Source organism: Crocuta crocuta, unplaced genomic scaffold, assembly GCF_008692635.1.
Source record: "Crocuta crocuta isolate KB4526 unplaced genomic scaffold, BGI_CrCroc_1.0 scaffold978, whole genome shotgun sequence".
NCBI lineage: Eukaryota > Metazoa > Chordata > Mammalia > Carnivora > Hyaenidae > Crocuta > Crocuta crocuta.
The window spans coordinates 882,062-883,026 of NW_027530876.1; positions in this window are offsets into that span (position 1 = coordinate 882,062).

Here is a 965-nt window from a genome sequence, read left to right on the forward strand (position 1 = left end):
AGCAGCCCCCCCCCCCCCCTCTCCTCGGCCCTGGAGCCCTGGCCGCTCCATCACTGCAGCCACCCCAGCCCTGCGTTGCACTCACCTGCCTCCGCCTGGGCAAAGGAGAGAGGCGAGCAGAGGTAGCCCTTTGGTGGCTCTGCCTATCTTCTTTGGTTCTGGGAGGGGTGAGGGATGGGGGTACTATGCACGACCACCCGCTAGTTCTCTTCCCTAGCCAAGAAGAATAAAGTTCTGCTTCCATTCTCCTGAGGCTGGTTCTAGCTTTCTTGTAAGGGTGCCTGCAGGGTGACCAAAGCTTGTGCACAGGCCACAAGCTGCTAGCGCTCTAGGCCCAGCCCCCAGGGGCTCCCACTTTCCCATACCCATGCCCCACTCCCAACTCTCAGGCCCACTGGCAAGTCTTCTCTGCTTCCCTGGGGTCAGGCCAATGTCATGTGAGAGATGTGTCCCACCCCCAGAGAAGGACCTGTCGCGGGTGCATTTTTCCTGTTCTGCACCAGGAACAGATACCATTCTAAGGTAAAGCCAGGCCATGACCAGCAGCCCCAGGCCATCTCTCAGGCTTCTAAAATGTGCCACATTCCCCTGGATAAGGGAGTAGCATGAGGATCTCTGTCCCAAGGGATCTCGAGGCCACTAGGTGGACAGGGGGCCCCGTTCAAAGTGCCGCGTACGGGCTGCACTGTGGCGGCCTCCCACGCCAGCCCCAGGCGTCTTCGGCTAGCAGTGCCTGCCTCGTTAGCACAGTGGGGCGCCCCTCGCCCCTTCCTTAACTCCTACTCTGCCCCTACATCTATCGCACTACATCCCACACAACAGTCTCCCACTGTAAAAAGCCAGTCATCCAGTGCTTTGGCTCAAGTCCCTGTTTTGCACCCATCTTCAAAGCTCTCATAATCACCATCAAGCCCCTCACAGCCACCCCTCCCTCACTCTGAAGCCAGCCTTGCCCCGAAACATGC